The sequence below is a fragment of the Hyla sarda genome, chromosome 6, assembly GCF_029499605.1.
Source record: "Hyla sarda isolate aHylSar1 chromosome 6, aHylSar1.hap1, whole genome shotgun sequence".
NCBI lineage: Eukaryota > Metazoa > Chordata > Amphibia > Anura > Hylidae > Hyla > Hyla sarda.
In genome coordinates, this window is record NC_079194.1 from 281766219 (window position 1) to 281790049 (window position 23831).

Sequence of the window (23831 nt, forward strand, 5' to 3'; positions counted from 1 at the left end):
GCTTACAATAGGATCAAACAAGATGTCCAGATGCGAGGCCTATTGACATTTCTATTTACACCTGGGGGAGAAAGCATATTCACTCCCCATATCCTGTCTTCCCACCATATCTGATTGAATCAGTCCAATGTTGACTTCCAACAGCCTGGTTAATAGGTCACGTAACGCACCCTTCTGGATTGGAAATAGAAAACTCCCATGCCTGCAAAGACAATAAAAAATCTTCAAAGCAAGATACCAAGTTGGAAAAGGCATGCAGAGCACAATGGATTAGCCGTCCATCGACTTAATCCCTCGGCCACCTCGTCTTTAAAAGGCAACCACTCCAGGTGAGACATTCTGACAACATGATCAACAAGTCTTTGGCTGCATTTTCATTGAAGGTCACATATTAAGCACTGGCTGAGTGGACCGTAACTCAAAAAATGCAAGCTGCAGCTGCTCTGTCAATATACAGCATTTTGTAGACATTTTAATCATTGCATAGCAATTCCCATTTTCTGACTTTCTGACTTTTTGGCATTGGTTGTCATGGCGCTGTGGCTTAGTTGGTTAAAGCGCCTGTCTTGTAAACAGGAGATCCTGAGTTCGAATCTCAGCAGTGCCTTTCTTTCTTTGCAATTTTGAGCTTTTCATACCAAGAAGTAGACGTTCAATCATATGTGACTTCAAACTTGTCTATCCCACAGTCCTAAGAATGTCCGAGCAAAGTCAAAAATATGTATGCTGGCTGAATGCCCAAAAGAAGGAAATGTCCTCATCTTCTTTATTGGATAGTATTAAGCACCATGCAAGAGAAATGGAAAAACAATGCAGGATTACTAATGCCAGGTTGATAGGTCACATGAGGCACGTTTCTGAATCAAAAATAGAAAACTGCCATGGTGGGAGCATCCACTGCATATGCTGACAATAAAGAATCTACAAGGCAAGTTGCAAAGAATCTACTAGGCAAGCTGCAAAGTGGTAAAAAGTAGAAGAAACCGACGAGGATGGGATTTGAACCCATGCATGCAGAGCACAATGGATTAGCAGTCCATCGCCTTAACCACTCGGCCACCTCGTGTACATAAGTCCCTACCTCCAGGTGATAGATTCTGAGAACAGGGTCAAAAAGTTTTTTGCTGCATTTTTATTGAAGGTCACAGATCAGGCACTGGCTGAGGGGACCGTAACTCCAAGTTGGTGAAAAAATGCAAGCTGCAACCACTCCATCAATGCACAACATTTAGTAGAAATTTGAATCATTGCGTAAGAAATTGCCATTTTCTGGCTTTTCTGCTGGACTTCATGTGGTGCTGTGGCTTAGTTGGTTAAAGCGCCTGTCTAGTAAACAGGAGATCCTGAGTTCAAATCTCAGCAGTGCCTTTTTTCCCCCTAAATTTTAAGCTTTTCATACCAAAAAGCAGATGTTCAATCCTATCTGACATCAATATTGACCATCCCACAGCCCTAAGACAGTCCGAGCAAAGTCAAAAATATGGATGCTGGCTAAACGTCCAAAAGAAAGAAATGTCCTCATCTTCTTTATAGGATAGCATTAAGCACCATGCAAGAGGAATTGGAAAACAAGGCAGGATTTCTAAGGCCTGGTTGATAGGTCACGTAACGCACCCTTCTGGATTGGAAATAGAAAACTCCCATGCCTGCAAAGACAATAAAAAATCTTCAAAGCAAGATACCAAGTTGGAAAAGGCATGCAGAGCACAATGGATTAGCCGTCCATCGACTTAACCCCTCGGCCACCTCGTCTTTAAAAGGCAACCACTCCAGGTGAGACATTCTGACAACATGATCAACAAGTCTTTGGCTGCATTTTCATTGAAGGTCACATATTAAGCACTGGCTGAATGGACCGTAACTCAAAAAATGCAAGCTGCAACTGCTCCGTCAATATACAGCATTTTGTAGACATTTTAATCATTGCATAGCAATTCCCATTTTCTGACTTTCTGACTTTCTGACTTTCTGACTTTTTGGCATTGGTTGTCATGGCGCTGTGGCTTAGTTGGTTAAAGCGCCTGTCTTGTAAACAGGAGATCCTGAGTTCGAATCTTAGCAGTGCCTTTCTTTCTTTGCAATTTTGAGCTTTTCATACCAAGAAGTAGACGTTCAATCATATGTGACTTCAAACTTGTCTATCCCACAGTCCTAAGAATGTCCGAGCAAAGTCAAAAATATGTATGCTGGCTGAATGCCCAAAAGAAGGAAATGTCCTCATCTTCTTTATTGGATAGTATTAAGCACCATGCAAGAGAAATGGAAAAAAAATGCAGGATTACTAATGCCAGGTTGATAGGTCACATGAGGCACGTTTCTGAATCAAAAATAGATAACTGCCATGGTGGGAGCATCCACTGCATATGCTGACAATAAAGAATCTACAAGGCAAGTTGCAAAGAATCTACTAGGCAAGCTGCAAAGTGGTAAAACGTAGAAGAAACCGACGAGGATGGGATTTGAACCCATGCATGCAGAGCACAATGGATTAGCAGTCCATCGCCTTAACCACTCGGCCACCTCGTCTACATAAGTCCCTACCTCCAGGTGATAGATTCTGAGAACAGGGTCAAAAAGTTTTTTGCTGCATTTTTATTGAAGGTCACAGATCAGGCACTGGCTGAGGGGACCTTAACTTCAAGTTGGTGAAAAAATGCAAGCTGCAACCACTCCATCAATGCACAACATTTTGTAGAAATTTGAATCATTGCGTAAGAAATTCCCATTTTCTGGCTTTTCTGCTGGACTTCATGTGGCGCTGTGGCTTAGTTGGTTAAAGCGCCTGTCTAGTAAACAGGAGATCCTCAGTTCAAATCTCAGCAGTGCCTTTTTTTTCCCCTAAATTTTAAGCTTTTCATACCAAAAAGCAGATGTTCAATCCTATCTGACATCAATATTGACCATCCCACAGCCCTAAGACAGTCCGAGCAAAGTCAAAAATATGGATGCTGGCTAAACGTCCAAAAGAAAGAAATGTCCTCATCTTCTTTATAGGATAGCATTAAGCACCATGCAAGAGGAATTGGAAAACAAGGCAGGATTTCTAAGGCCTGGTTAATAGGTCACGTAACGCACCCTTCTGGATTGGAAATAGAAAACTCCCATGCCTGCAAAGACAATAAAAAATCTTCAAAGCAAGATACCAAGTTGGAAAAGGCATGCAGAGCACAATGGATTAGCCGTCCATCGACTTAACCCCTCGGCCACCTCGTCTTTAAAAGGCAACCACTCCAGGTGAGACATTCTGACAACATGATCAACAAGTCTTTGGCTGCATTTTCATTAAAGGTCACATATTAAGCACTGGCTGAGTGGACCGTAACTCAAAAACATGCAAGCTGCAACTGCTCTGTCAATATACAGCATTTTGTAGACATTTTAATCATTGCATAGCAATTCCCATTTTCTGACTTTTAGGCATGGGTTGTCATGGCGCTGTGGCTTAGTTGGTTAAAGCGCCTGTCTTGTAAACAGGAGATCCTGAGTTCGAATCTCAGCAGCGCCTTTCTTTCTTTGCAATTTTGAGCTTTTCATACCAAGAAGTAGACGTTCAATCATATGTGACTTCAAACTTGTCTATCCCACAGTCCTCAGAATGTCTGAGCAAAGTCAAAAATATGTATGCTGGCTGAATGCCTAAAAGAAGGAAATGTCCTCATCTTCTTTATTGGATAGTATTAAGCACCATGCAAGAGAAATGGAAAAACAATGCAGGATTACTAATGCCAGGTTGATAGGTCACATGAGACACCTTTCTGAATCAAAAATAGAAAACTGCCATGGTGGGAGCATCCACTGCATATGCTGACAATAAAGAATCTACAAAGCAAGTTTCAAAGAATCTACAAGGCAAGTTGCAAAGAATCTACTAGGCAAGCTGCAAAGGAAACCGACAAGGATGGGATTTGAACCCATGCATGCAGAGCACAATGGATTAGCAGTCCATTGTCTTAATCACTCGGCCACCTCGTCTACATAAGACCCTCCCTCCAGGTGATAGATTCTGAGAACAGGGTCAAAAAGTTTTTTGCTGCATTTTTATTGAAGGTCACAGATCAGGCACTGGCTGAGGTGACCGTAACTCCAAGTTGGTGAAAAAATGCAAGCTGCAACCACTCCATCAATGCACAACATTTTGTAGAAATTTGAATCATTGCGTAAGAAATTCCCATTTTCTGGCTTTTCTGCTGGACTTCATGTGGCGCTGTGGCTTAGTTGGTTAAAGCGCCTGTCTAGTAAACAGGAGATCCTGAGTTCAAATCTCAGCAGTGCCTTTTTTTTTTCCCTTAAATTTTAAGCTTTTCATACCAAAAAGCAGATGTTCAATCCTATCTGACATCAATATTGACCATCCCACAGCCCTAAGACAGTCCGAGCAAAGTCAAAAATATGGATGCTGGCTAAACGTCCAAAAGAAAGAAATGTCCTCATCTTCTTTATAGGATAGCATTAAGCACCATGCAAGAGGAATTGGAAAACAAGGCAGGATTTCTAAGGCCTGGTTGATAGGTCACGTAACGCACCCTTCTGGATTGGAAATAGAAAACTCCCATGCCTGCAAAGACAATAAAAAATCTTCAAAGCAAGATACCAAGTTGGAAAAGGCATGCAGAGCACAATGGATTAGCCGTCCATGGACTTAACCCCTCGGCCACCTCGTCTTTAAAAGGCAACCACTCCAGGTGAGACATTCTGACAACATGATCAACAAGTCTTTGGCTGCATTTTCATTGAAGGTCACATATTAAGCACTGGCTGAATGGACCGTAACTCAAAAAATGCAAGCTGCAACTGCTCCGTCAATATACAGCATTTTGTAGACATTTTAATCATTGCATAGCAATTCCCATTTTCTGACTTTCTGACTTTTTGACTTTTTGGCTTTTTGGCTTTTTGGCTTTTTGGCTTTTTGGCATTGGTTGTCATGGTGCTGTGGCTTAGTTGGTTAAAGCGCCTGTCTTGAGCTCTAAACAGGAGATCCTGAGTTCGAATCTCAGCAGTGCCTTTCTTTCTTTGCAATTTTGAGCTTTTCATACCAAGAAGTAGACGTTCAATCATATGTGACTTCAAACTTGTCTATCCCACAGTCCTAAGAATGTCCGAGCAAAGTCAAAAATATGTATGCTGGCTGAATGCCCAAAAGAAGGAAATGTCCTCATCTTCTTTATTGGATAGTATTAAGCACCATGCAAGAGAAATGGAAAAACAATGCAGGATTACTAATGCCAGGTTGATAGCTCACATGAGGCACGTTTCTGAATCAAAAATAGAAAACTGCCATGGTGGGAGCATCCACTGCATATGCTGACAATAAAGAATCTACAAGGCAAGTTGCAAAGAATCTACTAGGCAAGCTGCAAAGTGGTAAAAAGTAGAAGAAACCGACGAGGATGGGATTTGAACCCATGCATGCAGAGCACAATGGATTAGCAGTCCATCACCTTAACCACTAGGCCACCTCGTCTACATAAGTCCCTACCTCCAGGTGATAGATTCTGAGAACAGGGTCAAAAAGTTGTTTGCTGCATTTTTATTGAAGGTCACAGATCAGGCACTGGCTGAGGGGACCGTAACTCCAAGTTGGTGAAAAAATGCAAGCTGCAACCACTCCATCAATGCACAACATTAAGTAGAAATTTGAATCATTGCGTAAGAAATTCCCATTTTCTGGCTTTTCTGCTGGACTTCATGTGGTGCTGTGGCTTAGTTGGTTAAAGCGCCTGTCTAGTAAACAGGAGATCCTGAGTTCAAATCTCAGCAGTGCCTTTTTTTCCCCTAAATTTTAAGCTTTTCATACCAAAAAGCAGATGTTCAATCCTATCTGACATCAATATTGACCATCCCACAGCCCTAAGACAGTCCGAGCAAAGTCAAAAATATGGATGCTGGCTAAACGTCCAAAAGAAAGAAATGTCCTCATTTTCTTTATAGGATAGCATTAAGCACCATGCAAGAGGAATTGGAAAACAAGGTAGGATTTCTAAGGCCTGGTTGATAGGTCACGTAACGCACCCTTCTGGATTGGAAATAGAAAACTCCCATGCCTGCAAAGACAATAAAAAATCTTCAAAGCAAGATACCAAGTTGGAAAAGGCATGCAGAGCACAATGGATTAGCCGTCCATCGACTTAACCCCTCGGCCACCTCGTCTTTAAAAGGCAACCACTCCAGGTGAGACATTCTGACAACATGATCAACAAGTCTTTGGCTGCATTTTCATTGAAGGTCACATATTAAGCACTGGCTGAGTGGACCGTAACTCAAAAAATGCAAGCTGCAGCTGCTCTGTCAATATACAGCATTTTGTAGACATTTTAATCATTGCATAGCAATTCCCATTTTCTGACTTTCTGACTTTTTGGCATTGGTTGTCATGGCGCTGTGGCTTAGTTGGTTAAAGTGCCTGTCTTGTAAACAGGAGATCCTGAGTTCAAATCTAAGCAGTGCCTTTCTTTCTTTGCAATTTTGAGCTTTTCATGCCAAGAAGTAGACGTTCAATCATATGTGACTTCATACTTGTCTATCCCACAGTCCTAAGAATGTCCGAGCAAAGTCAAAAATATGTATGCTGGCTAATTTCCCAAAAGAAATTTTAAGCTTTTAAGCTTTTCATACCAAAAAGCAGATGTTCAATCCTATCTGACATCAATATTGTCCATCCCACACCCCTAAGACAGTCCGAGCAAAATCAAAAATATGGATGCTGGCTAAACGCCCAAAAGAAAGAAATGTCCTCATCTTCTTTATAGGATAGCATTAAGCACCATGCAAGAGGAATTGGAAAACAAGGCAGGATTTCTAAGGCCTGGTTGATAGGTCACGTAACGCACCCTTCTGGATTGGAAATAGAAGACTCCCATGCCTGCAAAGACAATAAAAAATCTTCAAAGCAAGATACCAAGTTGGAAAAGGCATGCAGAGCACAATGGATTAGCCGTCCATCGACTTAACCCCTCGGCCACCTCGTCTTTAAAAGGCAACCACTCCAGGCGAGACATTCTGACAACATGATCAACAAGTCTTTGGCTGCATTTTCATTGAAGGTCACATATTAAGCACTGGCTGAGTGGACCGTAACTCAAAAAATGCAAGCTGCAACTACTCGGTCAATATACAGCATTTTGTAGACATTTTAATCATTGCATAGCAATTCCCATTTTCTGACTTTTATGCATGGGTTGTCAAGGCCCTGTGGCTTAGTTGGTTAAAGCACCTGTCTTGTAAACAGGAGATACTGAGTTCGAATCTCAGCAGTATCTTTCTTTCTTTGCAATTTTGAGCTTTTCATACCAAGAAGTAGACGTTCAATCATATGTGACTTCAAACTTGTCTATCCCACAGTCCTAAGAATGTCCGAGCAAAGTCAAAAATATGTATGCTGGCTGAATGCCCAAAAGAAGGAAATGTCCTCATCTTCTTTATTGGATAGTATTAAGCACCATGCAAGAGAAATGGAAAAACAATGCAGGATACCTAATGCCAGGTTGATAGGTCACATGAGGCACGTTTCTGAATCAAAAATAGAAAACTGCCATGGTGGGAGCATCCACTGCATATGCTGACAATAAAGAATCTACGAGGCAAGTTGCAAAGAATCTACAAGGCAAGTTGCAAAGAATCTACTAGGCAAGCTGCAAAGTGGTAAAAGGTAGAAGAAACCGACAAGGATGGGATTTGAACCCATGTATGCAGAGCACAATGGATTAGCAGTCCATTGCCTTAACCACTCGGCCACCTCGGCCATCCCTCCAGGTGATAGATTCTGAGAACAGGGTCAAAAAGTTTTTCGCTGCATTTTTATTGAAGGTCGCAGATCAGGCACTGGCTGAGGGGACCTTAACTTCAAGTTGGTGAAAAAATGCAAGCTGCAACCACTCCATCAATGCACAACATTTTGTAGAAATTTGAATCATTGCGTAAGAAATTCCCATTTTCTGGCTTTTCTGCTGGACTTCACGTGGCGCTGTGGCTTATTTGGTTAAAGCGCCTGTCTAGTAAACAGGAGATCCTCAGTTCAAATATCAGCAGTGCCTTTTTCCCCCTAAATTTTAAGCTTTTCATACCAAAAAGCAGATGTTCAATCCTATCTGACATCAATATTGTCCATCCCACAGCCCTAAGACAGTCCGAGCAAAATCAAAAATATGGATGCTGGCTAAACGCCCAAAAGAAAGAAATGTCCTCATCTTCTTTATAGGATAGCATTAAGCACCATGCAAGAGGAATTGGAAAACAAGGCAGGATTTCTAAGGCCTGGTTGATAGGTCACGTAACGCACCCTTCTGGATTGGAAATAGAAAACTCCCATGCCTGCAAAGACAATAAAAAATCTTCAAAGCAAGATACCAAGTTGGAAAAGGCATGCAGAGCACAATGGATTAGCCGTCCATCGACTTAACCCCTCGGCCACCTCGTCTTTAAAAGGCAACCACTCCAGGTGAGACATTCTGACAACATGATCAACAAGTCTTTGGCTGCATTTTCATTGAAGGTCACATATTAAGCACTGGCTGAGTGGACCGTAACTCAAAAAATGCAAGCTGCAACTACTCGGTCAATATACAGCATTTTGTAGACATTTTAATCATTGCATAGCAATTCCCATTTTTTGACTTTTAGGCATGGGTTGTCAAGGCCCTGTGGCTTAGTTGGTTAAAGCACCTGTCTTGTAAACAGGAGATCCTGAGTTCGAATCTCAGCAGTGCCTTTCTTTGCAATTTTGAGCTTTTCATACCGAGAAGTAGACGTTCAATCATGTGTGACTTCAAACTTGTCTATCCCACAGTCCTAAGAATGTCCGAGCAAAGTCAAAAATATGTATGCTGGCTGAATGCCCAAAAGAAAGAAATGTCCTTATCTTCTTTATTGGATAGTATTAAGCACCATGCAAGAGAAATGGAAAACAATGCAGGATTACTAATGCCAGGTTGATAGGTCACATGAGGCACCTTTCTGAATCAAAAATAGAAAACTGCCATGGTGGGAGCATCCATTGCATATGCTGACAATAAAGAATCTACAAGGCAAGTTGCAAAGAATCTACTAGGCAAGTTGCAAAGAATCTACTAGGCAAGCTGCAAGGTGGTAAAGGGTAGAGGAAACCAACAAGGATGGGATTTGAACCCATGCATGCATGGCACAATGGATTAGCAGTCCATCGCCTTAACCACTCGGCCACCTCGTCTACATAAGACCCTACCTCCAGGTGATAGATTCTGAGAACAGGGTCAAAAAGTTTTTTGCTGCATTTTTACCTCCAGGTGATAGATTCTGAGAACAGGGTCAAAAAGTTTTTTGCTGCATTTTTATTGAAGGTCACAGATCCGGCACTGGCTGAGGGGACCTTAACTCCAAGTTGGTGAAAAATTGCAAGCTGTAACCACTCCATCAATGCACAACATTTTGTAGAAATTCCCAATTTTTGGCTTTTCTGCTGGACTTCATGTGGCACTGTGGCTTAGTTTGTTGAAGTGCCTGTCTAGTAAACAGGAGATCTTGAGTTCAAATCTCAGCAGTGCCTTTTTTCCCCTAAATTTTAAGCTTTTCATACCAAAAAGCAGATGTTCAATCCTATCTGACATCAATTTTGTCCATCCCACAGCCCTAAGACAGTCCGAGCAAAGTCAAAAATATGGATGCTGGCTAAACGCCCAAAAGAAAGAAATGTCCTCATCTTCTTTATAGGATAGCATTAAGCACCATGCAAGAGGAATTGGAAAACAAGGCAGGATTTCTAAGGCCTGGTTGATAGGTCACGTAACGCACCCTTCTGGATTGGAAATAGAAAACTCCCATGCCTGCAAAGACAATAAAAAATCTTCAAAGCAAGATACCAAGTTGGAAAAGGCATGCAGAGCACAATGGATTAGCGGTCCATCGACTTCACCCCTCGGCCACCTCGTCTTTAAAAGGCAACAACTCCAGGTGAGACATTCTGACAACTTGAACAACAAGTCTTTGGCTGCATTTTCATTGAAGGTCACATATTAAGCACTAGCTGAGTGGACCGTAACTCAAAAAATGCAAGCTGCAACTGCTCCAACTTTTAGGCAAGATTCGTCATGGTGCTGTGGCTTAGTTGGTTAAAGTGCCTGTTTGTAAGCAAGAGATCCTGAGTTCGAATCTCAGCAGTGCCTTTCTTTCTTTGCAATTTTGAGCTTTTCATACCAAGAAGTAGACGTTCAATCATATGTGACTTCAAACTTGTCTATCCCACAGTCCTAAAAATGTCCGAGCAAAGTCAAAAATATGTATTCTGGCTGAATGCCCAAAAGAAGGAAATGTCCTCATCTTCTTTATTGGATAGCATTAAGCACCATGCAAGAGAAAATTAAAAAACAATGCAGGATTACTAATGTCTGGTTGATAGGTCACATGAGGCACCTTTCTGAATCGAAAATAGAAAACTGCCATGGTGGGAGCATCCTCTGCATATGCTGACAATAAAGAATCTACAAGGCAAGTTGCAAAGTCGTAAAACGTAGAAGAAACCGATGAGGATGGGATTTGAACCCATGCATGCAGAGCATAATTGATTAGCAGTCCATCGCCTCGTCTACATAAGATCCTACCTCCAGGTGATAGATTCTGAGAACAGGGTCAAAAAGTTTTTTGCTGCATTTTTATTGAAGGTCACAGATCAGGCACTGGGTGAGGGGACCTTAACTCCAAGTTGGTGAAAAAATGAAAGCTGTAACCACTCCATCAATGCACAACATTTTGTAGAAATTCCCATTTTCTGGCTTTTCTTGTGGACTTCTTGTGGCGCTGTGGCTTAGTTAGTTAAATTGCCTGCCTTGTAAACAGGAGATCCTGAGTTCAAATCTCAGCAGTGCCTTTCTTTCTTTGCAATTTTGAGCTTTTCATACCAAGAAGTAGACGTTCAATCATATGTGACTTCAAACTTGTCTATCCCACAGTCCTAAGAATGTCCGAGGCAAGTCAAAAATATGTATTCTGGCTGAATGCCCAAAAGAAGGAAATGTCCTCATCGTCTTTATTGGATAGTATTAAGCGCCATGCAAGAGAAATGGAAAAACAATGCAGGATTACTAATGCCAGGTTGATAGGTCACATGAGGCACCTTTCTGAATCGAAAATAGAAAACTGCCATGGTGGGAGCATCCACTGCATATGCTGACAATAAAGAATCTACAAGGCAAGTTGCAAAGTCGCAAAAAGTAGAAGAAACCGACGAGGATGGGATTTGAACCCATGCATGCAGAGCACAATGGATTAGCAGTCCATCGCCTCGTCTCCATAAGATCCTACCTCCAGGTGATAGATTCTGAGAACAGGGTCAAAAAGTTTTTTGCTGCATTTTTATTGAAGGTCACAGATCAGGCACTGGCTGAGGGGACCTTCACTCCAAGTTGGTGAAAAATTGCAAGCTGTAACCACTCCATCAATGTACAACATTTTGTAGAAATTCCCATTTTTTGGCTTTTTTGCAGGACTTCATGTGGCACTGTGGCTTAGTTGGTTGAAGTTCCTGTCTAGTAAACAGGAGATCCTGAGTTCAAATCTCAGCAGTGCCTTTTTTTCCCAAAATTTTAAGCTTTTCATACCAAAAAGCAGATGTTCAATCCTATCTGACATCAATATTGTCCATCCCACAGCCCTAAGACAGTCCGAGCAAAGTCAAAAGTATAGATGCTGGCTAAACGCCCAAAAGAAAGAAATGTCCTCATCTTATTTATAGGATAGCATTAAGCACCATGCAAGAGGAATTGGAAAAAAAGGCAGCATTTCTAAGGCCTGGTTGATAGGTCATGTAACGCACCCTTCTGGATTGGAAATAGAAAACTCCCATGCCTGCAAAGACAATAAAAAATCTTTAAAGCAAGATACCAAGTTGGAAAAGGCATGCAGAGCACAATGGATTAGCGGTCCATCGACTTAACCCCTCGGCCACCTCGTCTTTAAATGGCAACCACTCCAGAAGAGACATTCTGACAACATGATCAACAAGTCTTTGGCTGCATTTTCATTGAAGGTCACATATTAAGCACTGGCTGAGTGGACCGTAACTCAAAAAATGCAAGCTGCAACTGCTCCGTCAATACACAGCATTTTTTAGACATTTTAATCATTGCATAGCACTTCCCATTTTCTGACTTTTAGGCATGGTTCATCATGGCGTTGTGGCTTAGCTGGTTGAAGCTCCTGACTTGTAAATAGGTGATTCTGAGTTCAAATTTCAGCAGTGCCTTTCTTTCTTTGCAATTTTGAGCTTTTCATACCAAGAAGTAGACGTTCAATCATATGTGACTTTTCATTTTCTCTTGCATGGGGCTTAATGCTATCCAATAAAGAAGATGAGGACATTTCCTTCTTTTGGGTATTCAGCCAGCATACATATTTTTGACTTTGCTCGGACATTCTTAGGACTGTGGGATAGACAAGTTTGAAGTCACATATGATTGAATGTCTACTTCTTGGTATGAAAAGCTCAAAATAGCAAAGAAAGAAAGGAACTGCTAAGATTTGAACTCAGGATCTCCTGTTTACAAGACAGGTGCTTTAACCAACTAAGCCACAGCACCATGACGACCCATGCCTAAAAGTCAGAAAATGGGAATTGCTATGCAATGATTAAAATGTCTACAAAATGCTGTGTATTGACGGAGCAGTTGCAGCTTGCAATTTTTGAGTTACGGTCCACTCAGCCACCCATGTCGGCGATCGCTGCAAATCGCAAGGGAAATCGCCCTTGCAATCTGCGGCGATACCGGGCTGATCGGGTCTCTGGGACCTGACCGCCCGGTAATTTCGCATGATCCCGGCTGTCACAGACAGCCAGGACCATGCTAAAGAATAGGAGCGAGGTGGCAAGCCTGCAACCTCCTCCTATTCCCTGCGATCCGTCGGTTAGTTAAGTTGGGGGGGGGGCGGTTACTTCCTCCCGCCCTGCCCGGCCCCTTGAAGTCCGGAGAGGACGGGAGGAAGACCGGAGGACGCGGCGGGAGACGGGGGAGTGCTGAAGCCCGGCCCCGGTACTTACCTCGTCCCTGAAGACCCGGATCCAGACGATGAAGACGGCGGCGGCGACAGGTGAGTAGATCTTCAGCCGCGGTCGGGCCCTTTACAGCAATGCACGCCGCCGTAAAGCGACATGCATTGCTGTATTGGGACCCTGTACACTACAACTCCCAGCATGCCCAGACAGCTCTGGGCATGCTGGGAGTTGCAGTTTTGCAACTTTTGGAGGTCCACAGTTTTTGGACCACTGTGCCCTTCCAGATGTTGCAAAACTACACATCCTCAGCATGCCCTTACTGTCCAGGCATGCTGGGAGTTGTAGTTCTGTAACATCTGGCCCTTCAGATGTTGCAGAACTACAACTCCCAGCATGCCTGGACAGTTTTGGCATACTGGAAGTTGTAGTTTTGCAACATCTGGAAGGGCACAGATTGGGAACCACTGTATTAGTGGTCTGCAAATTGTAGTCCTCCAGATGTTGCAAAACTACAACTCCAAGCATGCTGGGAGTTGTAGTTCGGCAACATCTGGCTCTAAAGATGTTGCCGAACTACTACTCCCAGCATGCCTGAGAATGTTTAGGAGTTGTGGTTTTGCAACAGCTGGAGGCACACTGGTTGGGAAACATTGTTTCCTAACTCAGTGTTTCCCAACCCGTGTGCCTCCAGCTCTTGCAAAACTATAACTACCAGTATGCACTGAGACTGTGCATGCTGGGAGTTGTAGTTTTGCAACAGCTGGAGGTCCCCCCCTGTGAATGTACAGGGTACATTCACATGGGCAGGGGGCTTACAGTGAGTATCGGACTGCAAGTTTGCAATGCAGCAAATTTTGCGCGGCAACTCAAACTCGCAGCGGGAAACTCTCTGTAATCCCCTGCCCGTGTGACTGTACCCTAAAAACACTACACTACACTAACACAAAATAAAAAATAAAAACCCCTACACAGCCCCCCTCCCCAATAAAAATGAAAAACGTCTGGTACGCCACTCTTTCCAAAATGGAGCCTCCAGCTGTTGCAAAACAACAACTCCCAGTATTGCCGGACAGCCATTGACTGTCCAAGCATGCTGGGAGTTTTTCAACAGCTGGAGGCACCCTGTTTGGGAATCACTGGCGTAGAATACCCCTATGTCCACCCCTATGCAAATCCCTAATTTAGGCCTCAAATGCACATGGCGCTCTCAATTCGGAGCCCTGTCGTATTTCAAGGCAACAGTATAGGGTCACATATGGGGTATCGCCGTATTCGGGAGAAATTGCCTAACAAATCTTGGGGGTCTTTTTCTCCTTTCACCCCTTATGAAAAGGTGAAGCTGGGTTCTACACCAGCATGTTAGTGTAAAAAAATAAACTTTTTACACTAACATGCTCGTGTTGCCCTATACTTTTCATTTTGACAAGAGATAAAGGGGAAAAAAGCCCCCCAAAATTTGTAATGCAATTTCTCCCGAGTACGAAGATAGCCCATATGTGGGCGCAAAGTGCTCTGGGGGCGCACAACAAGGCCCAGAAGGGAGAGTGCACCATGTACATTTGAGGTGATTTGCACAGGGGTGGCTGATTGCTACAGCGGTTTTGACAAACGCAAAAAAAAAATAAAACCCACATGTGACCCCATTTCGGAAACTACCCCCCTCACGGAATGTAATGAGGGGTGCAGTGAGAATTTAAACCCCACAGGTGTCTGACAGATCTTTGGAACAGTGGGCTGTGCAAATAAAAAAATTTGTACAGCCCACTGTTTCAAAGATATGACAGACACCAGTGGGGGGTAAATGCTCACTTTACGCCTTGTTACATTCCTCAAGGGGTCTAGTTTCCAAAATGGTATGCCATGTGGGGGTTATTTTGCTGTCCTGGCACCATAGGGGCTTCCTAAATGCGACATGCCCCCCGAGCAAAATTTGCTCTCAAAAAGCCAAATATGACTCCTTCTCTTCTGAGCATTGTAGTTCGCCCGTAGTGAACTTCAGGTCAACTTATGGGGTACCTCCATACTCGGAAGAGATGTGGTTACACATTTTGGGGGGTATTTTCTGCTATTAACCCTTGCAAAAATGTGAAATTTGGGGGGGGAAACACACCTTTTAGTGAATTTTTTTTTTTTTTTACGTATGCAAAAGTCGTGAAACCCCTGTGGGATATTAAGGCTCACTTTATTTCTTGTTACGTTCCACAAGGGGTCTAGTTTCCAAAATGGTATGCCATGTGTTTTTTTTTTTTTTGCTGTCTTTGCCCCATAGGGGCTTCCTAAATGCGACATGCCCCCGAGCAAAATTTGCTCTCAAAAAGCCAAATATGACTCCTTCTCTTCTGAGCATTGTAGTTCACCCATAGTACACCTCAGGTCAACTTATGGGGTACCTTCACACTCAGAAGAAATGGGGTTACAATGTTTGGGGGGTATTTTCTGCTATTTACGATTGCAAAAATGTGAAATTTGGGGGGGAAACACACATTTTAGTGAAATTTTATTTTCATTTTTTTACATATGCAAAAGTCGTGAAACCCCTGTGGGGTATTAAGGCTCACTTTATTCCTTGTTACGTACCTCAAGGGGTCTAGTTTCCAAAATGGTATGCCATGTGGGGGATTTTTTGCTGTTCTGGCACCATAGGGGCTTCCTAAATGCAACATGCCACCCAAAAACCATTTCAAAAAAACGTACTCTCCAAAATCCCCTTGTCGCTCCTTCGCTTCTGAGCCCTCTATTGTGCCCGCCGAACATTTTACATAGACATATGAGGTATGTGCTTACTCGAGAGAAATTGGGCTACAAATTGAAGTATACATTTTCTCCTTTTACCCCTTGTAAAAATTCAAAAATTGGGTCTACAAGAACATGCGAGTGTAAAAAATGGAGATTGTGAATTTTCTCCTTCACTTTGCTGTTATTCCTGTGAAACACCTAAAGGGTTAAAACGCTGACTGAATGTCATTTTGAATACTTTGGGGGGTGCAGTTTTTATAATGGGGTCATTTATGGGGTATTTCTAATATGAAGACCCTTCAAATCCACTTCAAACCTGAACTGGTCCCTGAAAAATTGTGAGTTTGGAAATTTTGTGAAAAATTGGAAAATTGCTGCTGAACTTTGAAGCCCTCTGGTGTCTTCCAAAAGTAAAAACACTTAAATTTTATGATGCAAACATAAAGTAGACATAATGGGGGAGATTTATCAAAGGATTTAGACAGGTTTTTCCTGTCTAAATTTGTCGCACAGAAAGTCGCAGTCTAAATATGTGCGACTTTTCTGCGACTTTTGCTGTAGAGGATTTTTAGAACATGATGCATGCAAGTCTATTTTAGATGGAAATGCATTGGAAAATGCATTGGTGCTGAATTTATCAAGTGCGACATTTCTGCGACAAGTCGCATCTGCCCAAAATACACTGAAATGTCAGACCATGTTGGAGCAGGTCTAAATGCAGTTTAAGCTGTAGACCCTGAAGTCTGAGCACAGAATTTATCAAGGGCTGTGAGACCTTTGATAAATTAGGAGCACAATAGACAGGAGAATACCACTTACGCTGGTTTATAAGCATACCCAGAATAGACTAGATTAGTAAATATCCCCATTGTATATGTGAATAAAAATAAAAATTATTTTGAATATCCATTTTCCTTACAAGCAGAGAGCTTCAAAGTTAGAAAAATGCAAAATTTTCAAACTTTTCATCAAATTTTGGGATTTTTCACCAAGAAAGGATGCAAGATACCACAAAATTTTACCACTATGTTAAAGTAGAATATGTCACGAAAAAACAATCTCGGAATCAGAATGATAACTAAAAGCATTCCAGAGTTATTAATGTTTAAAGTGACAGTGGTCAGATGTGCAAAAAATGGCCGGGTCCTAAGGTTTAAAATGGCTGGGTCCTTAAGGGGTTAAAGACGAGGTGGCCGAGGGGTTAAGTCGATGGACCGCTAATTCATTGTGTTCTGCATGCCTTTTCCAACTTGGTATCTTGCTTTAAAGATTTTTTATTAACTTTGCAGGCATGGGAGTTTTCTATTTCCAATCCAGAAGGGTGCATTACGTGACCTATCAACCAGGCCTTAGAAATCCTGCATTGTTTTCCATTTTCTCTTGCATGGTGCTTAATGCTATCCAATAAAGAAGATGAGGACATTTGCTTCTTTTGGGCATTCAGCCAGCATACATATTTTTGACTTTGCTCTGACATTCTTAGGACTGTGGGATAGACAAGTTTGAAGTCACATATGATTGAACGTCTACTTCTTGGTATGAAAAGCTCAAAATTGCAAAGAAAGAAAGGCACTGCTGAGATTTGAACTCAGAATCTCCTGTTTACAAGACAGGCGCTTTAACCAACTAAGCCACAGCGCCATGACAAACCATGCCTAAAAGTCAGAAAATGGGAATTGCTATGCAATGATTAAAATGTCTACAAAATGCTGTATATTGACGGAGCAGTTGCAGCTTGCATTTTTTGAGTTACGGTCCACTCAGCCAGTGCTTAATATGTGACCTTCAATGAAAATGCAGCCAAAGACTTGTTGATCATGTTAACAGAATGTCTCACCTGGAGTGGTTGCCTTTTAAAGATGAGGTGGCCGAGGGGTTAAGTCGATGGACGGCTAATCCATTGTGCTCTGCATGCCTTTTCCAACTTGGTATCTTGCTTTGAAGATTTTTTATTGTCTTTGCAGGCATGGGAGTTCTCTATTTCCAATCCGGAAGGGTGCGTTACGTGACCTATCAACCAGGCCTTAGAAATCCTGCCTTGTTTTCCAATTCCTCTTGCATGGTGCTTAATGCTATCCTAGAAAGAAGATGAGGACATTTCTATCTTTTGGGAGTTTAGCCAGCATCCATATTTTTTTACTTTGCTCGGATTGTCTTAGGGCTGTGGGATGGACAATATTGATGTTAGATAGGATTGAACATCTGCTTTTTGGTATGAAAAGCTTAAAATTTAGGGGGGAAAAAGGCACTGCTGAGATTTGAACTCAGGATCTCCTGTTTACTAGACAGGCGCTTTAACCAACTAAGCTGCAGCGCCACGTGAAGTTCAGCAGAAAAGCCAGAAAATGGGAATTTCTTATGCAATGATTCAAATTTCTACAAAATGTTGTGCATTGATGGAGTGGTTGCAGCTTGCATTTTTTCACCAACTTGGAGTTAAGGTCCCCTCAGCCAGTGCCTGATCTGTGACCTTCAATAAAAATGCAGCAAAAAACTTTTTGACCCTGTTCTCAGAATCTATCACCTAGAGGTAGGATCTTATGTAGATGAGGTGGCCGAGTGGTTAAGGTGATGGACTGCTAATCCATTGTGCTCTGCATGCATGGGTTCAAATCCCATCCTCGTTGGTTTCTTCTACTTTTTACGACTTTGCAACTTGCCTTGTAGATTCTTTATTGTCAGCATATGCAGTGGATTCTCCCACCATGGCAGTTTTCTATTTTCGATTCAGAAAGGTGCCTCATGTGACCTATCAACCAGGCATTAGTAATCCTGCATTGTTTTTCCATTTCTCTTGCATGGTGCTTAATGCTATCCAATAAAGAAGATGAGGACATTTCCTTCTTTTTGGCATTCAGCCAGCATACATATTTTTGACTTTGCTTGGACATTCTTAGGACTGTGGGATAGACAAGTTTGAAGTCACATATGATTGAACGTCTACTTCTTGGTATGAAAAACTCAAAATTGCAAAGAAAGAAAGGCACTGCTGAGATTTGAACTCAGAATCTCCTGTTTACAAGACAGGCGCTTTAACCAACTAAGCCACAGCGCCATGACAAACCATGCCTAAAAGTCAGAAAATGGGAATTGCTATGCAATGATTAAAATGTCTACAAAATGCTGTATATTGACGGAGCAGTTGCAGCTTGCATTTTTTGAGCTACGGTCCACTCAGCCAGTGCTTAATATGTGACCTTCAATGAAAATGCAGCCAAAGACTTGTTGATCATGTTGTCAGAATGTCTTACCTGGAGTGGTTGCCTTTTAAAGAGGAGGTGGCCGAGGGGTTAAGTCGATGGACCGCTAATCCATTGTGCTCTGCATGCCTTTTCCAACTTGGTATCTTGCTTTGAAGATTTTTTATTGTCTTTGCAGGCATGGGAGTTTTCTATTTCCAATTCAGAAGGGTGCGTTACCCGACCTATCAACCAGGCCTTAGAAATCCTGCCTTGTTTTCCAATTCCTCTTGCATGGTGCTTAATGCTATCCTATAAAGAAGATGAGGACATTTCTTTCTTTTGGGCGTTTAGCCAGCATCCATATTTTTGCTTTGCTCGGACTGTCTTAGGGCTGTGGGATGTACAATATTGATGTCAGATAGGATTGAACATCTGCTTTTTGGTATGAAAAGCTTAAAATTTAGGGAAAAAAAAGGCACTGCTGAGATTTGAACTCAGGATCTCCTGTTTACTAGACAGGCGCTTTAACCAACTAAGCCACAGCGCCACATGAAGTCCAGCAGAAAAGCCAGAAAATGGGAATTTCTTACGTAATGATTCAAATTTCTACAAAATGTTGTGCATTGATGGAGTGGTTGCAGCTTGCATTTTTTCACCAACTTGGAGTTAAGGTCCCCTCAGCCAGTGCCTGATCTGTGACCTTCAATAAAAATGCAGCAAAAAACTTTTTGACCCTGTTCTCAGAATCTATCACCTGGGGGTAGGATCTTATGTAGACAAGGTGGCCGAGTGGTTAAGGCGATTGACTGCTAATCCATTGTGCTCTGCATGCCATTGAGTTTCTCGACATAAAATTCAGTATAGTCGATAATATGATTGTTACCTCTAATTTCCGTAAGCCCACCTCTAAAAATGACCTCCTCCACTGTTCCAGTTCACATCCTGAACACTGTAAGAACGGTATCCCTTATTCATAATTTCTACGGTTAGAAATAAATAACACCGATTAAATTTGGTATTTAAAGCAAGCAGAAGACCTTAAAAATAGGCTGCTTCAGAGAGCTTATCCAAGAGAAGTAGTGGATATAGCTTTTAGGAAGATGCTAGTATTAATCGAGAACAACTTTTTCTTCCTAACCATAAAAATCACGGTCCTGGTACACCCCGTTCTACCTTTTCCTTTGCTAATTCGAATATGAACCATGTGATTCGTTGAGCTATGCTGAAACACTGGTACATATTGGAATCAGATCCTCATCTTAAAGACTTAATGAAATTTAAACCATTGATTGCTTATAGAAAAAATTTCACGTTAGGCGATAGACTAAAAAGGAAGAATAACTTGCTGGAGAATAAAAAGAGACCTGGTTTTTACAGTTGGCCCCGAAAGGCAATAAACCCTGTGGCCATTGTTCCTTCTTTTCTCTGAATATTAATAGTAGAGTTGTCTTTTTAGGAGGTTTTGAACATGTCATTCCTTGCTTTATCACCTGCCGTACTACCTTCGTGGTTTATGCACTGATTTGCCCCTGTGGATTATACTACATAGGGAAGACTAAAAGATGCCTTTTCATCAGAGTGAGAGAACATTTACGTTCTCTCATTACTGGCCGAGGTGCCCCTAGGTTTATCAGTCATATACGTGAAGTCCACGGGAGCAATGGGCATTGCATTAAATTTGTTTGCTTGGAAACAGTTAAGATATTGAAACAGGGTGGAGATAGGCATTGTGTTCTTTTACAGAAAGAATCCTGATGGATTCTGAAGTTATGTGCCTTGGGGGAGGCAAGCCTCAATGATAGACAGGATTTGAGGGTATTTTTATAGTCTTCTGTAATGCAATATATGTATTGTTGTTTGCCTTGATTTACATATGTGTTCCTCCCCTGTACCTGTGTTCCACCCATCCCCTTTGCCTCACCTGCATTATTAGCAGATAGTGCTGATCGATTCAGTGTGCATGTAGCTTGAAGAAGTGCCAGGTCGGCACGAAACCGCACAGTCCTACCAGCAACCCTTGCCTATCTCCCTGCCCTCCCTTGCCCTAATGTGTACCCAGACATACCTCTCAGAATAAAGAGAAGTTTGCTGCAGCATGGTGAGTCGGCAAGTCAAAAATATGGATGCAGGCTAAATGCCCAAAAGAAGGAAATGTCCTCTTCTTCTTTATAGGATAGCACTAAGCACCATGCAAAAGGAATTGAAAAACAAGTCAGGATTACTAAGGCCTGGTTGATAGGTCAGGTAAAGAACCCTTCTGGATTTAAAATAGAAAACTGCCATGGTGGGGGCATCAACTGCCTGCGAAGACAATAAAAAATCTTCAAAACAAGTTACCAAGTTGGAAGAGGCATGCACAATGGATTAGCGGTCCATCAACTTAACCCCTCGGCCACTTTGTATTTATAAGGCAACCATTCCAGGTGATAGATTCTGACAACATGGTCAACTAGTCTTTGGCTGCATTTTCATTGAAGGCCACATATCAAGCACTGGCTGAGAGGACCATAACTCAAAAAAAATGCAAGCTGCAGCCGCTCCGTCAATGCACAACATTTTGTAGACATTTTAATCATTGCTTAGGGATCCCCATTTTCTAACTATTAGGTGTCATCCATTGTGGTGCTGTGGCTTAGTTGGTTAAAGTGCCTGTTTTGTAAACAGGAGATCCTGAGTTTGAATCTAAGCAGTGCTTTTCTTTCTTTGAAATTTTGAGCTTTTCATACCAAGAAGTAGACGCTCAATCATATCTGACATCAAACTTGTCTGTCCCACAGTCCAAAGAAAGTCTGAGCAGTCAAAGTCAAAAATATGGATGCTGGCTGAACGCCCAAAATAAGGAAATGTCCTCATCTTCTTTATGGGATAACATTAAGCACCATGCAAGAGAAAAGGTAAATAAAGCGGGATTACTAATGCCTGGTTGATAAATCACATGACACATCCTTCTGGATTGGAAATAAAAAACTCCCATGGTGAGGGCATCCACTGCCTTCAAAGCAAGTTACAAGAGACAGGCAAAGCACAATGGATTAGCAGTTCATCACCTTAACCACTCAGCCACCTCGTCTCCATAAGGTCCTTCCCCCAGGTGATAGATTCTGAGAACATGGTCATAAACTTTTTGGCTGCTTTTTATTGAAGGTCACAGATCGGGCACTGGCTGAGGGGACCTTAACTCCAAGTTGGTGAAAAAATGCCAGCTGCAACCACTCCATCAATGCACAACATTTTGTAGAAATTTTAATCATTGCGTAGAGATTCCCATTTTCTGGCTTTCCTACCGGCTTTCCTACTGGCTTTCACGTGGCACTGTGGCTTAGTTGGTTACAGCGTCTGCCTTGTAAACAGGAGATCCTGGGTTTTAATCTCAGCAGGTTTTTTGGCGGTTTTCACTTCTACAAAGCTCTGAATTGAATTAAGGTACCCAAATGCTTCTCCAGAAAGACCTCTGTCTGTGACTTAAAGCAGACTACTCTGATAAAAAGCAGGTGAAACAATTTATGACAGGTGGGGGCAGCGACAGGCTCATCTGGGATTTGAACCCAAGGTCTCTCACACACAAAGTGTGAATTATAACTCTAGACCAACGAGCCAGAAGAAGCATCTGCAGGTTTCCTTACTATAGAGAGGTTGGACAATGGTGCCAGAGAAGACTACACACTACTTATCGAACAGGATAAGCATGATTGCTTTCAAAGGATTTGAACCTTTGCTGCCGTGACATTTGGTACCAAAGGTCGAAAATGTAACATTTGACCACTTTATAACTCGGTAAAGTTCCCTCAAATGGTAGATGTAACCTTTTCACCACCTTCTCACCTTCTCTGGTATAATGGTTAGCGCTCTGTACTCTGAATCCAGGTATTTGAGTTCAAATCTCTGTGGAACTTTCCTGGTGTTTTTATCTACTCAGAGGTTTGTTGTCTTTTGCTCATGCTGCATACTCATGTATTCAACCCAACTATCAAGGAGGTTCACGGCCCAAAGAGAGAGTTAAAAGCTAATTGTTGAAACAAGAGGCAAAACCATTCATGCCACATCAAGCGATCATTTTTTTCCCATGACCCTAAGTCATAAATGCTTGAATGGTCCATTGTTCCATGGAATGATGGTTTCCACTTTGAATTACACTGTAAAGAGTTTAAATGTGAGAGCGCCATGCTTTTTTCTTTCAAATATATTTCTTCTGTTTTCTGAGAGATGTTCTTGATTTAGAAGTTCCCCATCAAGATGCTAGCTTGGTAAAGAAGTAAGTTGAAAATGAATACCGAATGCATATGTAGTCGAGGCAGAGTGTTTAAGACAATGTATTAGAAATCCATTGGGGTCTCCCCGCAAAGGTTCAAATCCTGCCAACTACATTTACCTTTGCTGCCTTTACATTTGATACCAAGGCTCGAAAACGGAAATTTTGACCACTCTGTAACTCGGGAAAGTACTCTCATATGTTGGATGTAACTTTTCCCCCTGGGTTCCATGGTGTAATGGTTAGCACTCTGGACTTTGAATCCAGCCAACCGAGTTCAAATCTTGGTGGAACCTTCCAGGTCTTTTTATCTACTCACAGGTTTGTTGTCTTTTGCTCATGCTGCACGCTTATGTATTCAACCCAACTATCAAGGAGGTTCATGGCCCAAAGAGAGAGTTAAAAGCTAATTGTTGAAACAAGAGGCAAAACCATTAATGCCACATCAAGCGACTACCCAGAGAGAAAGTCATTTTTCAGCTTTCCTTGTCTTTAAAACAAAGGTAGATAAAATCGAACAGGCTCTTGTCAGACTATTCACCACAAAGACCTAAGGCTGAATATATGTATAATCATTTACTGCTGCTTTGATATTGGCTATATTGATTGTCAGTGCCCTGTCAATCAAACAACTTCCTATGTGGATACACGAGGACATCGCAATAAATCATCCCCGCTACATCACCTGAGTCCGCTTAACAAGAAG

The 23831-nt window shown here is 42.0% G+C and overlaps 24 non-coding genes across 24 annotated transcripts; 13 read left to right on the top strand and 11 right to left on the bottom strand.

The window, feature by feature from the left end:
- The first annotated feature begins 533 nt into the window (after positions 1–533).
- On the top strand, positions 534–607 carry TRNAT-UGU (transfer RNA threonine (anticodon UGU)). Its single transcript has one exon. It is a non-coding gene; the product is annotated as a tRNA-Thr (tRNA).
- Positions 608–984: 377 nt separating this feature from the next.
- On the bottom strand, positions 985–1066 carry TRNAS-GCU (transfer RNA serine (anticodon GCU)). Its single transcript has one exon. It is a non-coding gene; the product is annotated as a tRNA-Ser (tRNA).
- Positions 1067–1294: 228 nt separating this feature from the next.
- On the top strand, positions 1295–1368 carry TRNAT-AGU (transfer RNA threonine (anticodon AGU)). Its single transcript has one exon. It is a non-coding gene; the product is annotated as a tRNA-Thr (tRNA).
- Positions 1369–1993: 625 nt separating this feature from the next.
- TRNAT-UGU (transfer RNA threonine (anticodon UGU)) lies at positions 1994–2067 on the top strand. The gene has a single exon. It is a non-coding gene; the product is annotated as a tRNA-Thr (tRNA).
- A 377-nt stretch (positions 2068–2444) lies between these two features.
- Positions 2445–2526, bottom strand: TRNAS-GCU (transfer RNA serine (anticodon GCU)). Its single transcript has one exon. It is a non-coding gene; the product is annotated as a tRNA-Ser (tRNA).
- A 228-nt stretch (positions 2527–2754) lies between these two features.
- On the top strand, positions 2755–2828 carry TRNAT-AGU (transfer RNA threonine (anticodon AGU)). The gene has a single exon. It is a non-coding gene; the product is annotated as a tRNA-Thr (tRNA).
- A 603-nt stretch (positions 2829–3431) lies between these two features.
- On the top strand, positions 3432–3505 carry TRNAT-UGU (transfer RNA threonine (anticodon UGU)). Its single transcript has one exon. It is a non-coding gene; the product is annotated as a tRNA-Thr (tRNA).
- A 385-nt stretch (positions 3506–3890) lies between these two features.
- On the bottom strand, positions 3891–3972 carry TRNAS-GCU (transfer RNA serine (anticodon GCU)). The gene has a single exon. It is a non-coding gene; the product is annotated as a tRNA-Ser (tRNA).
- A 228-nt stretch (positions 3973–4200) lies between these two features.
- On the top strand, positions 4201–4274 carry TRNAT-AGU (transfer RNA threonine (anticodon AGU)). The gene has a single exon. It is a non-coding gene; the product is annotated as a tRNA-Thr (tRNA).
- A 652-nt stretch (positions 4275–4926) lies between these two features.
- On the top strand, positions 4927–5005 carry TRNAS-UGA (transfer RNA serine (anticodon UGA)). Its single transcript is given in 2 exon segments — positions 4927–4964; positions 4970–5005. It is a non-coding gene; the product is annotated as a tRNA-Ser (tRNA).
- Positions 5006–5382: 377 nt separating this feature from the next.
- Positions 5383–5464, bottom strand: TRNAS-GCU (transfer RNA serine (anticodon GCU)). The gene has a single exon. It is a non-coding gene; the product is annotated as a tRNA-Ser (tRNA).
- Positions 5465–5692: 228 nt separating this feature from the next.
- Positions 5693–5766, top strand: TRNAT-AGU (transfer RNA threonine (anticodon AGU)). The gene has a single exon. It is a non-coding gene; the product is annotated as a tRNA-Thr (tRNA).
- Positions 5767–6375: 609 nt separating this feature from the next.
- On the top strand, positions 6376–6449 carry TRNAT-UGU (transfer RNA threonine (anticodon UGU)). The gene has a single exon. It is a non-coding gene; the product is annotated as a tRNA-Thr (tRNA).
- Positions 6450–7185: 736 nt separating this feature from the next.
- Positions 7186–7259, top strand: TRNAT-UGU (transfer RNA threonine (anticodon UGU)). The gene has a single exon. It is a non-coding gene; the product is annotated as a tRNA-Thr (tRNA).
- Positions 7260–7659: 400 nt separating this feature from the next.
- Positions 7660–7742, bottom strand: TRNAS-GCU (transfer RNA serine (anticodon GCU)). Its single transcript has one exon. It is a non-coding gene; the product is annotated as a tRNA-Ser (tRNA).
- An 891-nt stretch (positions 7743–8633) lies between these two features.
- Positions 8634–8707, top strand: TRNAT-UGU (transfer RNA threonine (anticodon UGU)). Its single transcript has one exon. It is a non-coding gene; the product is annotated as a tRNA-Thr (tRNA).
- A 395-nt stretch (positions 8708–9102) lies between these two features.
- Positions 9103–9184, bottom strand: TRNAS-GCU (transfer RNA serine (anticodon GCU)). The gene has a single exon. It is a non-coding gene; the product is annotated as a tRNA-Ser (tRNA).
- A 2279-nt stretch (positions 9185–11463) lies between these two features.
- On the top strand, positions 11464–11537 carry TRNAT-AGU (transfer RNA threonine (anticodon AGU)). The gene has a single exon. It is a non-coding gene; the product is annotated as a tRNA-Thr (tRNA).
- A 934-nt stretch (positions 11538–12471) lies between these two features.
- On the bottom strand, positions 12472–12545 carry TRNAT-UGU (transfer RNA threonine (anticodon UGU)). Its single transcript has one exon. It is a non-coding gene; the product is annotated as a tRNA-Thr (tRNA).
- Positions 12546–17261: 4716 nt separating this feature from the next.
- TRNAT-UGU (transfer RNA threonine (anticodon UGU)) lies at positions 17262–17335 on the bottom strand. Its single transcript has one exon. It is a non-coding gene; the product is annotated as a tRNA-Thr (tRNA).
- A 602-nt stretch (positions 17336–17937) lies between these two features.
- TRNAT-AGU (transfer RNA threonine (anticodon AGU)) lies at positions 17938–18011 on the bottom strand. Its single transcript has one exon. It is a non-coding gene; the product is annotated as a tRNA-Thr (tRNA).
- A 228-nt stretch (positions 18012–18239) lies between these two features.
- TRNAS-GCU (transfer RNA serine (anticodon GCU)) lies at positions 18240–18321 on the top strand. The gene has a single exon. It is a non-coding gene; the product is annotated as a tRNA-Ser (tRNA).
- Positions 18322–18675: 354 nt separating this feature from the next.
- TRNAT-UGU (transfer RNA threonine (anticodon UGU)) lies at positions 18676–18749 on the bottom strand. Its single transcript has one exon. It is a non-coding gene; the product is annotated as a tRNA-Thr (tRNA).
- Positions 18750–19349: 600 nt separating this feature from the next.
- Positions 19350–19423, bottom strand: TRNAT-AGU (transfer RNA threonine (anticodon AGU)). The gene has a single exon. It is a non-coding gene; the product is annotated as a tRNA-Thr (tRNA).
- Positions 19424–23831: the final 4408 nt, after the last annotated feature.